Here is a 21,814-nt window from a genome sequence, read left to right on the forward strand (position 1 = left end):
GTCAGTTAGCTGCCAGCTCTTAATGCTTTGAAGATAATTCTTTTTGATTATGCAGTGCTAACTCATTTATCAGTGTTGCATGGTACTAAGTCAAGCGCTGGCTGAAGAATAGACGTGTGCTAACACGGCTATCTTCCCAGCCAAAGGTGTAATCTTGTTAGAGGGTGCACTTGGATTTGTTTGACAGGACCTGTTTTATATAGAACAGCAATGCTGATTATGTTCATATATTTGAATTCCTTTTCGATGGAATCCTACGCTGACTTTTGATTGTTTTGTCTGAAAGCTGTGCCTTGCTAATGGGATGTAATGGCACTGGTCATCTTGCATCGCTCTCAGCTACTGGTGCTGCATCAGTATGGCCTCCCCTCCGTCCCTCCACACCAGTGCACCCTGTTGTTGACAGTAGGTTAGGCATTTCCTTAAAGGCTTAACCCAAAACTTAATTGCAAGATTCTGGGTTTGACTTGGCCGCTGAGGTAATTCATCAGGCTGTTTCTTGCCTTTTTTGAATACTGAGCAGAAAACCTCATTAAATGCTTTTTTCCTTGCACTGTTAGCTGTATTTTCATTTCTGTTTTGCAGTGGGGTTATACTACTATTAGATTTCAGTCTTTCCTGATTTATTTTTAAAAGCAGCTCGTTTTCTGTTTTCCTGCAAGTTGTGATTATTTTTTTTGGTTTGACTTGTCTTGACTTCGGTCTTGGTTTCATTTAGCAGTGTTCTGTAGTTCTAGTTCACTTTCATCACAGTTCTTCTTTCCCTCCTTTACTCCTTTTTATGTTGCATTACATTTATATTGTCTTTCTTTTAGCATGGAGTCAAGATAGCTTTTTAGCCAAAATTTCCCACTTTTTCAAACAAGGGGATCGTAATTTCTCATTTCCAGTTGTCTGTCTTTAAAAAAATTATATATTTTAAATGAGCTTACAATTGTAACATACATAAATTTTCTTTCAAGTCAGTTTTTCCTCGCAATCCTCATCAGTTTTGGGAAATGAACATTCGTTGTTTTAAATCTAAACTGCATGTACAAACTCCAATTAATCTCCCTCTAATAATGTTTGATTGCTGTGGTGTTTCAAAAGCTCTCATGGGATGGTCCTGACTGGTTCTGTGAAGATGAAACTTCCAGCTGTTGGGAGCTGAGTGTGCAGAAGCCAGAAGGATAGGAAAACACTGACATTTTTTTTCACACATCTTATATAGTTTTTATGTGTATGGTGTAGTGAAGTTTTGTTTGCTCTTGAGCTATGTTTGAATTTCCTTTGTGGTGTAAATCAAATAGTTCTCTAAATACTTCGTAGGCAGTGGGGGAAGGAAATGGTTTCACAAGTGTTTGCTGTACAGAACTTGGCGGATCATCCCAGTGAAGTAGTCAAACATCATGATATTAAAAAAGGAGGTGCTGCAATCCAACTCTGCGTGTATATTGATAGATAAAATACTACAGATGTACATCAAAGTGCAAGTTCATGGCCTGATTACACAGCTCTAACTTCGCGCTGCTGCTGAAAGGTCAGTCCTGCCTCCAGCACCCTTTATTCCTATTGCTCCTCTTGTCTTGCCTCGGCGAGTTAGACCCCGGGGTTGGTCTGGAAGTTAAACTGCGGTCTGACTTGCCTTGCCACTGGGCGAGTGCCATCCTGGCACAGCGAGAGGGGCAGCAGCGGGGGTTCTGGTGTGGCTCCGCTGGTGCTGGCTTGGCAGTAGGCTTGCTTCAGCCTTCCCTGAACCTGGGCTCAAACAGCGGAGCTGTGGCTTCCGAGGTGTCGGTGGCGTATGGTCCTTCCTGCGGCGGCGGGGTGCCCGAGTGGGGCATGGTGTGCCTTGGGGTACCCCCTGCGCCCCGCCGGCTTCCCGCTGCCAGGCTGGCTCCCCAGCCACAGCAGCACCTTCCCCCAGCAGGCAGGGATGTTCCTGCTGGGATGTTCCTGCTGAGGTACAGTGCGAGGGGGTCTGTCCTCGTGCGGACATGTGATGTGTTTTACTTTGGCTTTAGTCTTGCAGTACTCAGGCTTTTGAAACCAAACCATAATCAAAAAGATGTTTGAAACCAAAGCATCAGTGATCATTCTCCCTGTCTGCTAGTCTTGTCCCCTGACCACCACCTCCCACACGAAAGGAAGAGGGTTAAGAGACGGTAAGTGCAGAAGTGTTGGAGCTAAAAGCCTCCTGGTTTCCTCGGGGCTCTGCTGTGCACATGTGGGACAGCTTTCTCTTAAAGTGTTCCTGTAGTACACCTTAGGAAGTGATGTGCCGGTTAAAAGAACAGCTCAGCTACCTGGTTTTGATTCAAATAACTTGCTCTCCTTTAGTGTTTGCTTTAGCTATCTGTCCCAATACCTCAGTTTCTTCCTCTGTTGAAACCGTCCCTGCTCTTTGTTTCTCACATTTGAAGAGACAGGCTTTCACATCCTCTGTTCGACAAGGCGAGAAGGCGTCAGGAAAGATCTTCCCTTTCTCTTCTGAACGGCTTGAGGCGGAGATCTTGTCTGTCTTTATATTTACTCACTGTGAAACGCGTTGTACTGAATAGCAGCCACCTAGCCTTCCTGGAACAGCGTGTGCTGCAAGAGCACAAACACCCGGGATCCGTGGAAGGGCTGGGAGCCGCGGGCAGAGGTGCGTGGTGGCTTCTCCCACGGCCGGGGTGTCCCTGGCAGCCCCTGCGACCTGCGCCTCTCCTGCGTTGTTTGAATGCAGCATTAACGCTGTGCGGTAAGAATCTCTCCTAATTACTCGCTGCTAAAATTTGGTATTTGATAGCTACTTAGAGGCAGAGGCAAGAAAGTTTATAGATAGAAGTCGGTCACTGCTTGTTAATTGAAGTCTGTCTTTTGTCAGGGATAATTAGTGCAGCATTGGTAAGAGATAAACAAAAGTTCAGACGGAATACAGCTGAGCTGTAATCTGCTTATGGTAAAGCTGAAATAGCAAAGGGTGTGTTTGGCTCGAAGTGCTTGTCCACGGATCTTTGACTTCTGTCCTTATGGGGGAAGGGATAGTGAGCTTTGAGGCGCAAGCACGATTCTAATGCTGAAATACAGAGGCAGGAATGAGTAACAGAAAGGTATCTGTAACAGAAGTGCCTCTTCTGTGTGTTGGATCCCGGGCGGTGTAAAGAACTATTAGATTATTAACATGTCCTTTTAGTAACGCCTCTGTTGGAAATCTCAGCTACTAGGATGCATCCAAAAAGAAGCCTACTGAGATATGGAGCAATACTTCATGGAGACTGTGGTTTTTCCACCCAAGAATGTAGCCCTTGGGTCGTGTTTCCCTGTGTGTGTGTAGAGAGATAGAGTTCTGCTCTTAAAGCAGTGGGCTTAACTTAATTGAGGTCAGCTGCGTTTATATAGGTTCACCTACACCATGGCTACATTTGCGCTCACTGTTGTTCTTTGCTTGCATCATTGGAGACTTGGTTTCAGCAGTAGGCTTTGTCTGGCCCAGGGGTGGGTGAATGATTTCAATGTAGGCGTGAGGGAGAGTTGGGATGCTGGACAGGGAAAGGTCTGTGTAATGCAGAAAGAATTCCAAGCATCTTTTTGGTTAATTCTGTTTTTTAGAGGACTGCTAATGTGGCTTGATGGGAACTTGCATGCTGAGTGCAGCTTAAAGTTTCTTGATCATTTCTGAAAATGTTTTTGTAAAGTCTTCCTGAAAATCTTTTTAAATTGCCAATAATTGTACGTAAGACGAAACAACTCAAAGCCCAATCTTTTTACCTTTATTTTTGCAAAACTACTGATAATAGCCTGGCAAATACTACAACGCTGCATCTACTTTACTTCTAATGAAGAAGAGCCCTGATCCCATCTGATTCAATTAAATGTGTGCTTTCCTGCTCAAGGACTGAATTTTACTGTGCTTGGTATAGTGTACTGAAAATGCCTTATTTTTCCTACCAATTGTTTTGATTTTAAAAGGAAAAACTTATTTCCACAATATTTGCAAATGCTACAATATTCCTCTGCAAAATGTGCTGCTGCTGTTTCCAGAACACACAGAAGGGTTTTGGATGCTAGGATTTTGTTACTGAAGTAGCGATGGTGACTTTTATAATTAAAAAGCAAACAAACAAAACCAGCTTGTCAGAAATGGAGATCGGAAATGTCCGTTACACTAGACACTTGGGTTCTGTAAAACTGGATTTGGAAAAACATTGAGGGCACTTTATATCCTCTGAAACGCTGCATTACCTCTTCCCTTTCCCGCACCTTCCTACAGACACTTATTTTCTGTAGCAATTACTCAGGTTAGAATAAAACTAATAAAACTGGCAAGCATATAGGGAGCCTTTTCTCTGATGCACATCTGCATAGCTTCATTGTTTTCAAGATATTTGTCCCCAAACCTGTTAATTTTCTAAGCTGTTAAAATTATGTTGTCAGTGATCTGATAATCTTCAATGGCTTGCATTTAGATTGCACATTCCTGACCGATAATGTGAACCGATAGCATTAGAGAACTGGTTGAGGGTCAAAGAAGTGCAATAACGGGGATGGAGTTTTTTGAAGAAGTTTTTCCCAGATTAATTAATACCTGTCAACATCTATTTCTCAGTAAGCTTAATGGTTTTGGAGGTAGAGATGCTGCTTTGAGAATAAAAGTTGAGGATGCAGCAGAGTGTACAGTTCATATGAATAGTGGAGAAAAACTCAAATACTTTTTGTCATGTCTTCAAATGATTTTTGTTGCATAAGACTGTCTCGCAGGAAGCTTTGAATCTTGTGGATTTGGTTCAGGTTTGTCAGTTAACTTCAGTGGACTGAAAAGGTCTTATAGAACCTCACTGGAAAGATTTTGACCATTGTCTTAGTTTCTTAACTTTTTTTCTCTTTGGTATGACTCAGCAGTGGTGTTTAGCTAGATTGCTTAGATTAATTTAGGAAGTGGCTTTTTTTTTTAATAGGTCTGTATTTTGTTGTACGCTTGAACTGATGGCGTATAATTAGGCACTTCATTTTGCTTCCATTTGACGTCTTTTAACTAGTTATTTGGGTTGCTTTATTTTGCATTACTTTATTTTCGGTTGATAAAGTACACTTCTCTAAGGGTACAAAATTAAGAACATACTAATTGCACAACAATTTTGGCATGTGTAGATTGCCTCGGTGTCACCTAAGGACAAAGACTTCACTGCTTACGTTGCTGGCTCTCCTCCCTGCATGCCCTGTGGGCAGATGTGTCGGAGCAGACGCTCTTCAAATTCTCTTCCTCGCTCCTGCAGTCTAGTCAAAGCTTGCTGGCAATGTCTGACATAAAGTACTTACCCTTGGAAATGGCTTGATCTCAGCTTTTAAATGTTCAGACCCACTAGTTCAGTGAGTTTGAGGGCTTGGTGGTGGGACAGCAGGCTGATCTCAAAGGAGTGGAGACATGAAGGTATCGCATATCCGATGTGAATTACACCTGGAAACCAGCAAGCTTCATCTGGGAGCTGTCATGAGGTGAGTGGGCAGTTGTGATGCTCCTTCGCTGATTTGAGTAAATTGTGATTGCAGGTGTTGAATATCAGAGAAATAATGCTGTGGCTATAAAACGTTTGATGCTAGAAGCACCTTTCCCCCAGGCACTGAGCGCTCTCGAATAAACATGACTTTAGTATGAAGTGCTTGCTCTGATTAGTGAGCAGATCAAGCTGTAGTTTGGATTTTGAGTTGAGCATCAGTTGTTCGTGTAGGGCACAGAGTAGGATCTAACCTGTGCCAGCTAGCAAGGTGAAGCCAACAGAAATTGGGAAAACCCACTACAATTTCCCTTTTGTTGCTGCAGTGCTGGCTGAAGCCTGAGTGTGTCCCAGCATCTGGTGTTTGACAAGATGCATACTTCTTTCTGCAGAGCTGTTTTTAAAAGTGAGTGCTTACTGTTATGAAAACTGGGTCTGTGGCCGTAGTTGAGTAAATATCTTTAGGGGTGCTCTGCCACAAGAGGAGGCGCAGGAGGTTTCTCTTGTGAAAGTGGCGATTTCTCCCTTTGATCCTGTGTGGCTTTTTAAAACTGTGGCTGTGTGTTTATATTTGAACTGTATGAATAAAATCCCCTCTGATATACTTACCTTTGAGCTTGTGTTAAGGGTGGTGTCAAGGAACCTAGCAGGCAATGGCCCTGCACGTCGTGGTGGTCAGTGGGCGTCGAGCGTTGCACTGGGTGCGCCAGGGTTGGGAGAGTGTGTTAATGTATACGGGCTGTCAGGACGCAAGAGTCGGTGCATGGGGACCTTACCTTCTAACGGGTATTCTGTAGCCACAAGACTGTCAGCTGTTGCAAGTATAATTGACTGAAATAAGAATATCCTTTGGCTAAGGCTGTATTAAAACACCCTGAAAAGCCTGATGGCTTATGGGGTGCTAAAAATGGTAGCGGGTGTTAATTTTAAGTCTTCCACAAATCAAGCATTAGCCTCTAGTTGTCTCCAGTCAAACCGCAGTGATATTATAAAGAAGAGAGATATTTAAATAGAGACTAACAAAGATGTAAAGTGGAAGAACTGTTTATTACTGGGGCCAGATTTGGATGTCTGTTGATTAGCAGCATAATAAATGACACTTAAAAACCTTTAGAGAAATCTAATCTAAAAAGATCTGTGTGTTATGGCTGCAATTTTGTGCTGTCAGAGTTTTTGTTTTTCTTCTTGAAATGCTTGCTTTCTGTCATTGAACAGCCACCTTTACTCCCGAGATGGCAGCCTTGGCTTTACCTCAGCTGCTCCTCTGCATTTAGCTTGAGATGTTGGTGTCCTTGTAGGAGGAAACAGCAGGCTACTGATGTGTCCGAGTGCCTTAAGGGGATTGAACCCTGATTTTCATACAAGTCATTTAAAGAAATTTAACAAGTTTACTTGTTAAGCTACTGACTGCTGAGAAAATGTTAGACGTGAATTGTCGACTTAGATACAGTTTGATGGGGCTTGAAGCTGGTCAAGCAGGGAAGAGTTGCATAGCAGGTTATGGTGTGGCTGTCCCCCGGTATCTACATCATGTAATTTTGGTGACTTCGTTAAAAGCTTAGAATGTCTGTACAGTCACTGTTACCCCCAAAAGCCTAATGATGAATGTTTGTTCGGCTCCTAGTTGGTTGCACGGGGAGCCCAACTTCGAGGTGAGACAGGCACCGGGGGCTCCAGCACCACCCCCCTGCCAGATGCTTGAACATGTCAAACTTTCCCTTACAACTACACGTCTGTTACCATAACTTTTGATCCATTCTGGTGAACGGACTGGCTCCTGGCATGGGCTGGAGCTGTGCTGCTCATCCTCGCTCCCCTCCTGCCCGTGCTGCTGCCAGCTGCCTGCCGCCGGGATCTGGCTCTGGAGACCGGACAGGATGTTTGCTTTTGTGGAGTGCGGTCGTTGAGGAAATTAAACGAAGGGATCTCTTGAAAAGCTGAGGCACCTACATCAGATTAGGCCACCAAGATGAGGGTTGTGGGCATAATGTAAATAAAGCAGGTTATCAGGAGAGGTTGAGGAGGATGTGCTCTTGGTAGCCGGCGTTGCTTGGAAAGCTGCCTTGCATCTCGTCTCTTGGGACTGCAGTGTGGTGGCTGGAGTTGAGCATGGAGAAAAGGGAAAACTTAAGGAAATCTGAAGGAGCTGGTTATCCAAAGGTGTGAGGCTGCAGCCGCTGGGGGGGATGCGTGGGGGGCCCTTCCCGGCCACCCGAAGGCATTACGTGCCCACTCACACGCCAACAGCTGGCCTGCGCAGTGACAGTGAGGAGGAATGCACAATATTTTGAGTATCATAAAACTGGATATCCTTTGTGCAGGGTATTTCCTGTCCACAAGATTTTATTTTTCAACAGTACTATTGGCAGAAAATCCACAAAATGGAAGTGGGGGATGGAAACTTGTGCGTTGCAGGAGATGAGAAGTTGCTAGTTGTTACGCCTTAAGTGAAGAAATAGGAAGGCTTTGGAGGAGAACAGAAAAATACACCCCGCTTATGTAGTGGTAAATCACCAGTGTGTCTAGTTTCGCAATGGATATTTAGTGGCTGGTAATTGTCACTGTCAACAACGTACAGCAATTAACCATTAGATTCTTTTTAAAAAGAGACTTTTGAACATCATGATTAAAAAATCCTTGACTTGCAAGGAGGGCTGAGCCTGGGGAGAGGGACAGCTGGAGCAAAGCGCTTCAGACTGGTTCCACGTTTTGCCTTTGCGTTCGTAATGAATTAAAGCCTAAATCATAAAGCAGGATTTAATTGGCGATTTGTGATCTGGTTAACCCTGTAGTAAAAGTAAAGTGTACTTTAGCGCTGCTGCTGCCTGCTCCCCCATTGACTGCAGGGTTCGTTTGCAGTGCAGCGGGGTCAGCAGCCGCTGGAGCGGCAGAGAAGTGCTTGTAGCTTCCTGCTATGAAAATACCTTTGTGAGACTGTTTGTATACGCTTCCTTCTGTAAACTGCAGATAGAATTCACTTGATCTCATGAATGCGGCTGCGTGTTCTGGGATGGCTGTTTCTAACAAAGACCTACAGCTATTAAGTACAATGAGAATTTATTGTTTACCATAGTTTTTTTTCCCTTTGGTGTGTGTGTTTCTAACGACAAGTATAGTCGTAAAGGATTAATTTGCCTGTAGACATATCTCAGTTAGCAACATGTATTTAGCCATTTAGTCACATTTACAGAAAGAAGGCGGAGTAACGAAGAGGTGAGGCATTAACGACGTACCCCTGTTCCTATCTTCCCTGTGCTAATAAAAAAAAAAGACTGTGGTAGGTGTGTGGCGTTCTTAGGGTTTATAGCTGGATTTTGGTTTTGCAAGTAGGAGGATTGTTGTGTGTGTTCTTCCCAATGCATTTTCCCTGCATCCCTGGCACCCAAGAGAAGGCTTTCTGAAACAACACTGAACTCCGCACACTGAGTTTGCACTTTCCGAGGCTGGAGTAACATGTTACAACAGAAATCCAAGTTGATGAGAACATTTTAGTCGTGGTGCAAAAATGATCTGGAATCTTTGGTATGTGCCAGTGGCAGGAGCTGTGCTTCCCGCTACACCGCTCTCTTGAAGCGAGTGTGTGTAAGGCTTTGGGGTACAGGCATGCTGTGCTTTTCGGCTGAAGGGCACGCTGTCAGCCTACAGCTTTTTGTGGCAGGTTAAATCCAGGAAAATGAGAGGGAGAAGCTGAGATGTTTGTCTTTAACGCTTTGCTTTATAGTCTTTAGTAATTCTTTTAATTTGTTTGTTTCTTTCTAAACATGGTTTAAGCATTCTAAGGTTCTTAAGGAAAATGAAGGTAATTATACCCGTTACGTAGACAAACACATATATATGTGTGTATACCTACTTATCTCATGACTTATGCGATGATTTCAAGCCTCTGTGATTAGATATGGGGAGAGTAAGACCCTGAATGTAGACTACAGGAGATAAAGCTGCCAAGGGAAGCTGTAAAAGTAGTTATCAGTTTTATTGTACTGATGAACAGTGGCCTGACACTATTGTACTAGACAGAACCCACCTTGTTTTGTATTTGGGGCCACTGGCATGCCTTTAAATGCTAAAGTTTGGAGCCAGCAGCGAATGTTATGCTCCTGTTCTTTATATCTTCTTGCCACCGATTAGTTTTTTCGGATAACGTTTACAAAAAACATTGTGACCTCTACCTTGTGTTTGACAACGTTACACGACGTTTAACATAAAATCTAATATAATATCCTTTTGTCTGTCATACCTATTTCTATTTGGGATGGGGAGCTCACTTTCTTTAGTTTTACATTACTGGTTTCCCAGTGATTAAGTAACTTGATGATAAATGTTGGTCCTTGTTACAGTATTAGTTGTAGTGCAGTTTAACGTTATATGCAAGCTGTCAGACCGAAGTCATGTTTTCCCCATAGCGTTCCTTCCTAGAGAGAGGGAAGGATGACTTCTGAGAGTGGGTTTCCAGTCTGTTAGCTGGTCTAAAAATTCTGTCAGTTTACCAGCCAAATAGCTCTGCTGTTAGGTACCACCATGTTTCTTCATTTTTTGATTAGTTTTCTGTTAATTTTTGGAAATTCTTAACCCTCCTACAACCCAATGATGCTTCAGCATTCATGTTGTAAGCAGAATGCAGTCGGTGATTGTACTAACTGCTTTTTCTTTGTTTATTATTAGCCTAAGTACTTTCTCCATACGTAACAGGTAGGAGGCTCAACCCACTCATGCTTGTCACAAGAAGGAAATTACTAGTAACAAAGTGATTTTCCTTAATAGATTCAAGAAGTGTTCAAAACAAGCCTTCAAAACTGATGTGTCTCAGCATGTTCTTAATAATAAACATATCATAGTCTGCTCAATTTAGGTGATTATCTCATTCGTTATTTCTGACCAAGTATTCTTCAGGGATTTTGGCACCACTAATGTATATGGATGAGAAGGAGGAAAATCAGAGCATCCACTGTCTCTTCAGCTACAGATTTAAAGACAGAAGTTGTAGCAGGTTGAGCATCTGATTGAAACGATAGTAAATCTTGTTCTGCTCTTCCTTGAACAAAGAAGAGGCTGAGGGTGAGGTGACTTGTAATGGTGCTGAATTTCATAGTACTAATTTCCAAGTACTTAAAACTGTAATGGGCAGTGATTACTTCTTGGTGTAGAGCTGCAGCACTCACATACGTTGTGCTCTAAGCAGTTGCTTTATGAAGTGTAAGGTATCTCTGGCACCTATGGGATGATGGGGAGGTACGCCCAGCAATCTGTGACTTAGATTATTCATAACAGGGCTTTATGAAGCAATGCCTAGGAACACAGAACAAGATTAGAGAAAAATTTTGCAGTTGAAGTTTCATCTGGGGCAAAGGAAAAAATTAGTCAGAACTCATTAAGGATGGGGGAATTGCCTTAGTGAGCATCAGGAGGAGGATGAAATGCTCAAGAGTTATTTTGGTACTGGAGGGGTTCCCTGCAGCCCACTCCATTGCTTACGTACTCCTCAGCAGGCTAAAACAACTCTGAACACGCAGACTGTCTTTCCGTACCATCCTGGAGCTCTAATTAGGGACTAGAGAGAGAAGTGGGAGGAAGAATATGCTCATGTGAGAGAGTGGGAGTGCTTTTTTCCTACACAGGTCCATTACTATAAAAATTGGTGCATGGAGGTGTGTCATCTTCCTCCCTGGCCCCAAGAGCAGTATGCTATGGTGTAGGTAGAGAGTCATTTCAGTTAATTTTAATTATTATTTTTTTTAAACCAGATATTAGCATGTCAAATGATGGAAGAATATGTACCCTTCCCCTAGAAATTAGGGAACAAATGAAACCCACTTGAATCTCTCAGACCTGTGAAGCTTTTTGCTGGAAGAAGTACTGGGGTTAATGGGTAGGCTTTTGTCACTGATTAACCGTGTACTGTATGGTTAAGGTGGGTATCTGTATGGGCTCCTTTCTGCTGTGCGCTGCCAAAATGAGACTGAACTGGGTCAGAATGTAAATATTAAAGAATCCAGATCGTGCAGTACTTTCGGTGATAGCACCTGGGTGTGCCAGCTTATCCACACAACGTACGCGTGCCTCGATAGCGTTCCCCTGGGTGTTAAAGCAGTGGAATAAAATGTAGCTGGGTGGTGGGTCAGTTAGGTCGTTCAGGTGGGACTTCACTGGGGAAGGCTTGTTCCGTGCTGCTGCCTTCAGAGTATCAGCAAACCGCAGAGTTTGCTGATACTCTGAAGTTTCAGCCTCCGCTGTCACAGATAAGCTACTGTTGACCACCATTTTAATTTTTAAAACTTATTATATATATATACTGTACGTATGTATTTGATGTGGAACTCATTCTGGAAGGACATAAACTTACTGTAATATTTTTTGCTCCATGGGGATTTCTGTGAATCTCTCTTGCAATAAGCAAAGTGAGGTGCATGTCCAGGAAAAGCTGAGCGCTGAAGTCCATCAGGACATGTGGTGGTGAAGTGCTTTATATTTATGCAAGATAATGTAGAAAACATTCTCAAAGAATTAGCCTTTCATGTAGGTTCAGTCTTTTTCCTCACATAGGTACATCCAACTTGAGTTTTGAGGTGGATTTTCCTATGTTTGAAGGACTTGCACTTCTTTTTCTGATCTGTTTATTGAAATTCAGTGGATGAAATGTGTATTATTTGTACCTTCTCCGCAAAGATCCAAAACTGCTTACCTTTTTTTTTTCAAGGTCATTTTCCCCACCCCCAGGTGCTAACCAAGTCACAGTCCATTTCTTGAAATTCAGGTTTGCACGTTTTAGGGTGCAAAGCTACTTTTTTCTCTGCTTCGTTATGGATATTTTTACATACTAGCAACAGTTTTATTTTTACGTACTTGTTGCTAGTCTGCTCTGAGCCTTGTGTAATGGATCTACCCCATGTTTGTAAGTCACAAGCAGGTTCTTGATGCCAGCCTAGGAAACAAATGAAGTTTACCTTCTGAAAGCTGGTGGAGCAAAGAAAGAGAAGTGTTTTGACGTCAGTACCACAGACCCTGTCCCAGCAGGACGACTCCAGGGTTGGACGTGGAAAGAGGGGCAATCCTTGCTGCATGGCTCTGTTGCCTTCCATGTGCCTTTGCTCAGCCCAGGCGAGGCTGTTTGTCACAGCCGTATGTGTCGGCAGAGGTGGTGTGAAATGCTCCCGGGACAAACACAGACTAAATAACTTTTGGTAGCGGTTCGGGCTGGAAGGGCTCTCAGCGTGGGGCTTGACAGCAGCCTGCTTTCAGCAACAGGCAGGCCAGGAAGTTTATGGTTCCCTGCTGTTCTGCTGGAGTAGTGTCTTGCATCCGTGGGGCTGGGGATGCCGTTACGGAACCAGGGAGAGGGAGGCATGTACTCGGGTATCTCGCTTACAGAGCAGAAGTAAAAGTGCATTTATCTTATGAAGTCAGGAACTGTTTTTTCTCAATCAAAGACCCACTGATCTTCGGAGAGACCAGTCTTCTCCTGGCATACCTCTACAGAGTGCAACTTCAACCTCTCTGGGGATTTCTTAAATGCGTTTGAACAGACTGTAGACTCTGGCACCTCTGAAGTTTGGTGTGCAGCTATGGAAATGAATTTCTCCAGGTGTAACAATGGAAAATGAAACTGCGGTTACATGTGGCACGAAGCTTGGAAGTTGGTTTGCTTTCTGCTGCCTATCGGTTTAAGGTTTTTTTGCTTGGCTAGAATTGAGTAATTTAAAGGATGTGGAAAGCTAACTTTCATTTCAAGACTTTAATTGTCTTCCTTGGAGCTGTGTGTCATTGTATCAGTAGAGAAGCGTAAAGAAGCATGACTGTCCCCTTTTTGATTAAATAAAAAGTTTGCGTTAAATATTGCAGTTTGTGGAGAAATTTACCTTCCTTGACCTAGCTCAAGTTCCTCGTTCTTATTATTGTCTTGTACATGTGCCTCTTGACTACGCCAAAAGAACTCTCTGTTGCATTCTTTGAGGCCCCCTTTGTTATTTTCTATCTTTAAAATTTTACTTTCTGCAGAGTCGTGTGGCCAGCTGGTGCAGGAGGGCTCGCCTGCAGGGCTGTTGCCCCGTTGCTCTGCAGGCAGGGGTGTCCAGCTGTGCCTCAGCGAGCACCCAAGCTGCCTTCTGTCAAGGCTGGTTTTGATGGGAGCCTGCAGGTTAACGCTGTTTATCCTAGATGGAGTCTGTGTAGGCTTGGATGGTCACGGCTATGTCCTTTTGAAATTCTTAGGAAACAAGGAGCTCTGGGTATCCATCTGCAGACCTAGCGTAAAAACACATTGTTTTCTTGCTTCACTGCCTCTTCTCTCTTTATTTTTTTTTTTTTTTTCTCAGTTCTCCTACCTTTTAGCCTAAGCTCACAGTAACAGCAAGCTGTTATAATGTTTTATCCTGTTTTGGAGCTAAAAGCAGTAGGGTAGGATATTTCGGATGATAGTTTGTAATTAAAAAAAACTCCAAAGAACCAGAAACGGTAGGTTGCTTTTAGATCCACTCTTTCAGGGATTGTTCCCAAAGGAGCCTGGCTGGCAATGTGCTGTGAACTGGAAGGTGCCCGCTGCTTGCTCTGGGCTTTGGGAGAATTTTCATTGGTCTTCAGAAATTTCTCATTATGTGAAAAATAATTAGTTTAAGGTGCGTTAATAACCTTTCAGTACCGCTGTTGCTTCTTCTTGTTCCGCTCACAGTGAAAGCGGTAGTATCAAAGTCAATAGGTGAAATATTAGGAATTCTAATTAACAAAGCCTTATAACTTAGTAATGAGTAACTCCTGTAACTAGGAGTTATAGGAATGGAGCTGTCACCTTCTGACTGCCCTCAGTGCGGTCAGAGAGTGTCACCTGCCTGGCACCATGCCATGGTTCTGGCTGCCTTTCAACCAGCACTGCTGAGTTTGGTGTAATTTTTCTAAGTGATGTTCGTTTCCCAGTTCATGATACAAGTTGCTCAGTACTTAACTGTGCTGTTGTTATCAAAGAACAATGTGTTTTTATTGAGGGTAACTTTCAGCCTTTCATTGCCTGAATGGATTGGCAGAGATTGGGAATTAACTTGGTTGGAAGGGTGAGGATTCAGAATTAAGATTGATACAGATGATCCGAGTGCTGGTAACCCCACTGGGCTGTCTCCTTCTGTATCAACAGAACTTCATTTCCCTTCCAGTCTGCATTGCAAACTGTGCCCCGCTTCAGACAGGTAACAAAACCCAAAGGTTTTCCTTTTTTAACCATTTAATAAATAACTTGAGCTTTATAGCTGCATCATTTGGCATATTCAGCATGGTGAAGATTCGGTATTTTCTGTCTAGACAGAGACCCTGTCTTCAGTTCTTAAAGAAAACACCCCCCCCCCAAGTACGCTGCATTTAAAGATTCAGTGCTTTTGATCCTTGATGCTTTATTATCATCAGAGATAAAAATCAGATACCTGGAGTAGGAAAGGCTTCTTTCCTGTAAGGTGCTGGATACCAGAATTACTCAGTCAAAAATGGGTCAATGAATTGATGAATTTGTGTGTAGTTTCTTTTTTCGTTTGTGGGGTTTGGGCTGGTTTTCTTAATATGAATTCCTGTCTATCTCTAATTAAGAGAAATCTTCTTAGTTAAAATACTGTCTTAATTTCTATGAAGCAGTTTGGGAAAGTAAAAAAACTCTTGCAAATTTTACTTTATTCTGGAAAGTGAGTGATGATGAAACAAAACTAACGTGTTTTTTTTTTCTCCCAATGGTGAAAAGTTCTAGAGTGATGAGGGTTCGGTGGTGGGTTTGGGGTTGGTTTTTTTGTTAAACGTACAGTCTAGGCACTTAGATCCTGTGAACATGATGATGATAATGGGTTCAACTTTCCTTCTACATGGGAAACTTCTCCTGCAGCCATGCAGAGCTGCGCCCTTGCAGCGGCCGCTCCGTGAGAACATGTGTTCTTGAATCCTGGGGCTGAATGGGAGATCTCTCCCAAGCAGTTTCCCACAATAACACAATGAGCCACTTTGTCAGTGCAGCGTCAGCCCGGAGTCAGGTTAGCGGTGAATGGCAACAACAAAAAAGTTTGTCTTGCACAAAGGTGTGCTGAAACCTTGTCGTAAATGGAATTTGGTATGCGTGCTTTTCAAGCGCTGCAGATTGATATGATAGATATCCTTTTTTTTCTTTGTATTTAATCAGTGGTAAAAAAACCCCGAACCCACCCCATTGATTTCAGTAGATTCTCCACTGCACAGGAACTCTAGAAGGGATAACTGAGGTCTTTGTGATATTACTGCAGAGAGACTATTATTTGAGAGAGCAGAGTTGAAGGGGAGGGTATTTGTTGCCAGATGCTATGCTTATCAACCTCTGACCATGATTAATACTTTGGCTATTAAATGGTAGAAGAAAGCAAACGGGTGAAACAACGCCTTATCCAACTTGCACCTTTGTGCAAGAATTTCTCTTCATGTAGAGGTTTTTCCTGTGTGCCTGGGCATGTGCATGGAGTCACAGCCCGGGTCCGGGGGAGCTCAGTACTTGCTAATAAAACTATTAAGAGTGCATAAAGATGTACTCTAGTGCAAATGTCTGCAGGATCGGGGCCCAAATTGTAGCCAGATGTAGGTCTGGATTGAAGGGGTTTGTTCCTCCTCAAGCAAATAGTTGGAATAATTTGGTATTTGCTTGAAACAGTGTTTAAGTTTACTGAGTATCTTTTGCGACGTTGGGACTTTTTGTTTGCAAATTGCTGTTCTCAGAGGCCACACAGAGTGTAGAGAACCTGAAAAGGATTATCATTTTATTAAGAGACATGCAGTGTTGTCTGTTGCATGAAATGGTGCTTTGCCGTTAGGGGACCGGTTTGTGCTGTGGGATGTAGAGCTGTCAGGGCGCCGGCATCCTCCCTCCTTGCGGGGCATGTGGGGGGCCCGCAGCTGGAAGAGCTCTTTCTTCTGCTGACCAGTGCAGAGGAGGGTGTCGGTGAAACAAAGGTCCTGCTTCGTGCCTGTCCCTGTTTGATGTGGCTTGTGGTCTTCTAGAAAAGCACAGAGATGCTGAGTGCGTTTGGTGGTGTATTATACAGCTGTTGATTGATCAGTGCCCAGAACTCTTAATCAAATGTCTCCGCAAGGGTGGACGAGCGGAAACAAATTAGTTAGAAAAGTTGATTACTGCTTGTGTTTTTGCAATTGCATAAAACAACTTCCCTTGAAAAAAATATTTAAAGTAGTTGCCATTGAAAGCAACCTGTCAGAACAAATTTTATAATTGGACATTTTCTAAATGTAAAAAATTCAAATTAAAAATGTAAAAAACAGTGTAAACAGTCATGGGGAAAAAAGAATTTGCCATCATTGTGCAAGAAGTTTACCTCAGCCTGTTGCTGCTGTGAGAATTGTGTGCCTGCAAACTTCTTGATTTTTGCAACTATGTCCCTTGTGAGTCGTCTTTATCCATTGTGATTAATGTGGAGAAAAGTGAGGAAAGGAGGGTGTGAGGATGGGAAAGATGGAAAGGAATAGAAATAGCAAAAATGAGTAACATAATTTTTAGATTGAAGAAGAAGCCCAGAAAAAGCCAAATGGTGAGTGTGAGTTGTATGCAGGTTTTCTCTGTGTAGCTTGCTTTTATGCCAGCGGTGCAGGCTGTAACGGTGGTGGGTTTGCATGTTTTAGAATTGATTTTGAGCAGCAGATGAACTTGCTGCTGTAATAGCGTTTGCAGAAGTGAGAATGCTGTGGAGCCATTGGATTAGCTCGTCTGCCTGTGGCTTTGTGCTCAGCCGTAGCTAATACAAGCCTAATAAAATTTTTGGAGATCTGTTTCACTTCTGGTGTGTTTTATTCCCTTAAATCTAGTGTCATTACGTTTTCACTCGAATATGACTGCCTTTGGGGCACGTGCGCACCGCAGGCGTGCGCGGCGGTGGGAGGAGGGTGGGCTGGCTTTTCCTACACAAGTTTTCACAAGATTCCCCTCCGGAAAACCAGGGAGGGGGGGGCGGGGGGGAAAAAAAAAAAAAAGCCCTAATGGCGTGAAGTTTATCTTGGATAAAAGACTCCTTTGTGCATCAGCTTGATTTATTCTGGTATTTCATCAGAGCTATTATATGCTGATTAGTTGTGCTTGCCTTGTGAAATAAGACACCCCTGCATGATGCTGTTTTGACCTGATCTTCCCATTCCTGGTCCTTGATTCTGGTACGTGTTAGAAACTCTTTGGTTATTCAGTTTCATCCCAGGGTTGAGCTAGGACCCCCCCCCCCCCCCCCCCCCCCCCCCTTTATTTTTTCTTCTTTTTTTATACATTGTCTCTTCCTAAATTACATTTCCTATGAAGGATATGCAGCTAGCTGCATTGCAAATTGTTGTTCTTTAAAATAATGAACTTTCAAGACATGAAAATGTGAGGTAAAATTGTAGGTCTAAAATGCAAACTACTGAAAATCATCGTACCGTTACCCTTCGGATAGCTGCCTTAATCTCACACTAGTGTGGGGAAAAATGCCGTTAACTTTCCTTGATCCCCTATAGAATTGAAAACTGCTGATAATTCCATCTTAAGAGATGGAATGTACTGCAGACTTTGAAATAAAATAAAATTTTATTTTAAATAAAAATAAACTAGAGGGGAATAAACCCACTGATTAATTACAGCGGTTAATTTTGGGGAGGATGTTTATGCTTTTCAGCTTGCTGGAGCTAGGATCTAGCTGCTGGTGGCCTTGTCTGAAATGGCACAGAGAACAAGGGGGCAGGCATCTTACTGCCTCTTCAGAAAGGGCCAGTGAGCTTTGTAGGTATGCATTCCCTCTGCTCTGTTTTCTTTTGTCATAACAGATTTTAAAATTGCATGTATTTCTTCAAAATCATTACGGAGAAGCCAGTCTGTTGGATGCTTTCAAATTAATCTACCGTGTTTGCAATTAAATAGAGAAAGAATGCTTTCAGGTTTCAGTCGCTCTTCAGACGGATGTGATTTAACTAAAGTAATGAACACACATCAGACAAGAACAAATTCCAGACTGTTTGTGCCTTGACCAACCATCTGTGCGCATACCTCCAGGTACTGCTCATGTCTCGAGAGGCTTTTCTACATGAACAATTATTACCACTCCTTTCTGAATTCAAGTGGCAAGCCGTGGCAAGAGTCTCTTGAAAGCAGCTATATTTACCGCTCTTTTTAGTGAAAATATAATTGTGTTATGTATGTTTTAATTAATCTTAAATTTCAACATGTGCTGTATAAAATACAATAGGAAAACAGGGCGTTCATCTCTTGCATGCAAACGCCAGCATCAACAGCAACTCTGAGAAGAAGCACTTGTCATTTGGAGCCTTCCTAGTGGGTTACGTACTCATTTTAGATTCTTAGTGTCTGAGTATGTGTGTGTACAAATAAGTCTGTGGGGGTGTGCATAATACTCTGTTTGTACATCCTGGCAATTTATTTTCCTAGTTGTTTTTCTCTGGAATTGTTTCTGAGTTTGTTCAAAATATCCCTGGAAAAAGCACCCATTTCTTCAACTGTATAATGATCAACAGTGACACGATTTGACATACCAGACTTTGATACGGTTCTTCAATTCCACAAAGTCTCCTGGAAAATAGCAAATGGTTCCAAGAATATTTCTTTTTATGGAAGAGGAATAATGTGTGCTGCAGGTAACGGCTGCTGCAAATGCGAAAGGGTTTATTTTTTTTTATCTATTGCAATTCACTGTGTTTCTTTCCAGAAGTGAGATTTCTTGTGGAAATATTTGAGTTTTCCCAGTTTCTGGGGCCTGTGTTTCTAAAGCTGTGTTTGCCTTCTCAGTGGTGCTAAGTAGAACTCCTCTGACATGAGCCCATGATTCCATACCTCTTTTTTTTAACCATGGCAAAACCATTTTAAGGAACTGCAACTTCTTGCTCCAGTTGTACAACGCAAGTATCTGAGGGTCAGTGTAACGCGGTGGGTGGGGGAGCCTGCCTGCATTCAAGCCAACCGTGCAGATGGCAGTGGAGGGCTTGGGGCTGGTTGTGGTATTAGGATGTGGTTCTGAGGATGCAGATCTGGTAGCAAAAATACTTTCCTGCTGTGGTCAGAGCTGCCAATTTCTCAACGTCCTCATTGCAGAACCTGGTTTGTCCCAGGACAAGCCAGGGAAAATGGCTGGTAGGAGATGGAGTTGTAGAAGAGGGTCTCATAATACATACATATATATTAAAAAAAAAACATGGTAGAAAGGAGCTGATATTAGGCTGTATAACCTGATATTTAAAAAAAATAAAATTAAATGTGTCTGACACAAGCCTCTTCTGTCATCCTCAATGGGATGTTTTACAGTTTCGAAGAACGGGTGGAGACCATTTCTATAGCACACAGCTTTGTTGAAGAGTAATAGATTCTGTCATCTTTGAAGCCACTCTCAATCTTAGTTGTCTTTGCAAGGAATACTTTAGATTGGTTTTCTTTAGGGGGGGACTGGGCATGTGTGTACCATACATGCCAATACCATGTAATTTCTGGGGTGGGTTATAAAGGCAAGATAGCTTATGGTTACTGACTGTGACAGCTAGACATCTATCCTAAATTTTGGAAGACTGAGCAGCAGCGCGCCTCTGGCTTTCTCTGGTGGTTGCCTTTGAGAAGTATTTGAGCCTAATCTCATGGAAAGCAGTTGGAGAAATGGATGGTCTCATTCAATGATGTGGCAAGTGGCCAGGAGGGGCTGTGGTCGCAGCTGGTTTGGGAGGTGGCTGGGCCGTCAACAGATGGCTTGTCATGCCTGAGGACCAATCTTGTAGAAGGTCTGAGGAGTTTTTGTTGGCTTGTTTATTAATTGCTGCGTGCGCTGTTCGGGCTTGTGTGTGTGCATGCATGCACCATCTATGTATTAACTTGATCATGTTGAAATTGTGAGGTGGTTTTTTTTTAGGTTGGAAAGAGTCTTCCATTTAGAGTTTTATACTGTCTGTGTTCCACATATTTTTCTATAGTAACTCTAGGATTGAAGGTGGTGTAGCTTCGTACTCTTCATACAGTATGTTCTTTCCTAATCACATGGAATAATCTTTAAGCACCGCACCGAGTGCAAATTGTGTTTAGTACTGGATTTTTGTTGTACATTAAATGAACTAGGATATGTGGCTCTACTAGGTATTGGAAAGCTGCCTGTCATCTTTGTAGTACAACTTTTGTAACTCCAGATGATTCTGATAAAGAAGCAGAACACTTTGTTCAGTAGCTTTTAATGGTCTGCTGCTGGGGAAATAAAAATTGAGCCTTTGCAGAGAGTGGTCATAGGACTGAATATTCAGAACCCCTCTTGGTTTTGCTGGGTTCTCCGAAATTGTCTGCCGTAGCTGAAGAGGTTCTTCGGCTTCATAAAAGGCAGGAGGTGGGGAAAAAAACCCCACAAAAAGAAAAATGTTCATGGCTTATAGTCCCATTCATAGCATGGGTAAAACTTCTAGGAAAGGTAGGATTTGAGTATCTTGATCTGGTTCATGCTGAATTTCAGGAGAACTCTGATGTAACCTGTTGGGTCACGTGAATTCACCATACATGGACATTGGTTTTTAGATAGTCACCCTTTGTTCTTCTCTGTGTTTCAATTTTTTCTCTAGTGCCATGTGCAACCAGATTATGTATTACTAATTCACATACTGAACTAATTTAAGGAAACAGAGTCATCTCGGTGATCAGTAGAAGACTGCAGAACCGAGCTGAAGATCAGATTTGTAACTGTAACTTGCAGACATCGAATGGTTTGGAGGTTTGCTTTGGAGAGGAACCTCAAACTTGAATAGTTATTTCTTCTTCCTTGCTCTACAACAAGACAGCAAGCTGTGATTTCCCGTATTCCTGGAGGTGGCTAGAGATGGAGATGCAGCTTCTCGCTTCACATTGGCGTTGCTGTGCTCCATCCCAGCCAAACCTAGGGGAATGTAGACGCACAGGAAATACCTTTGTTAAATTTAAATGTAGTCAGCTTTCTAGACAAAACCCCAAATTCGAGTTAGTACCTGAAAAAAAAGCTGTGGGTTAGTATTTGGCAGTTCATATTTTAGCTAAGGAAGAGTTCTCATATCCTGAAATGTGACCTGGCTCTTTGAATTCTGGTCCGATGTTTTCTTCCATCAATGTTCTTGAATTCACAGGAAAAAGAAAGTGCTTGTCCTCAGATCTCACCTTCTTCATATTAATTGTGTTTGCTTATATGAGCATCCCCTGAGGAAGGAGGAATCCTTGGTTTTACGAAGGGTGTGAATGCCTGGTGAATAGATCTGTCTTACGTAGGATGGATGAGCAAATAAGCTAAAAAAGTGCGTGCAGCCCGTTTCCAAAGGTTTTGGCTTTGGTGTGAAGTCTTCCAGTCTCATGGTAGATGTTTTAACCATGTCTCATGTAACTCTGCCCGGCGTACATC

General features: G+C 42.7%; 1 protein-coding gene across 2 annotated transcripts in view; it reads left to right on the forward strand.

Annotated features, from left to right (window-relative positions):
- The window catches only part of FNDC3B (fibronectin type III domain containing 3B), a 209,629-nt gene that overhangs the window by 14,942 nt on the left and 172,873 nt on the right, over nt 1–21,814 (forward strand). The window contains exon 1 of one of the 2 annotated variants that reach the window (XM_056358485.1): nt 5,256–5,457. The exons of the other annotated variant lie outside the window; for it this stretch is intronic. The gene's annotated coding sequence lies outside the window, so the exon portion shown is untranslated. Of the gene's footprint in view, nt 1–5,255; nt 5,458–21,814 lie in introns of those variants that run through there. 2 annotated transcript variants of the gene reach the window in all.

The sequence above is a fragment of the Falco biarmicus genome, chromosome 13 (assembly GCF_023638135.1).
Source record: "Falco biarmicus isolate bFalBia1 chromosome 13, bFalBia1.pri, whole genome shotgun sequence".
Lineage (NCBI taxonomy): Eukaryota > Metazoa > Chordata > Aves > Falconiformes > Falconidae > Falco > Falco biarmicus.